Here is a 495-nt window from a genome sequence, read left to right as displayed (position 1 = left end):
ATACAACAATGTGAAGTGACGGACAGTCGTATAAGCAATAGTGCGTGTACAATATGTGAGAGTACAAGTGTGCGTGTGAATGAGAGGAAACACAGAACATAGAAAGAGTGTCTGTAACATAGAATACAAGTCTCAAACACTGAGATAGAGAAATACCAGTTCGTATTAGAGTTACACAAGGAGATAGAATGTTCATACGCAGGAAGTTGTGGCCAAGTAGCAGAGCTGTGGTATCACACTATGTGTGTTGAGCGTCGAATGCTGTGACCGTTTACCTGATACGGAATATTCTAGCTGGTTAGTTCTGACTGTTGTTTGTGAGTGGAAACATCCACTCAAGCAGGGTCGAGATAAAACCGCGCTTGTTGATGTTGGTGTTGCTGGCGACGACAATGGTAGACAGTACATTGGTGGGTAAGACGTCGGCGCTGGAACTGGCTGTAGGTGTGTTCTGTATGTGTGGTCAACGACCAGACCTGTGAGAGATCTGAAATC

Source organism: Octopus bimaculoides, chromosome 11 (genome assembly GCF_001194135.2).
Source record: "Octopus bimaculoides isolate UCB-OBI-ISO-001 chromosome 11, ASM119413v2, whole genome shotgun sequence".
Classification (NCBI taxonomy): domain Eukaryota; kingdom Metazoa; phylum Mollusca; class Cephalopoda; order Octopoda; family Octopodidae; genus Octopus; species Octopus bimaculoides.
Note: the sequence above shows the minus strand (reverse complement) of the source record.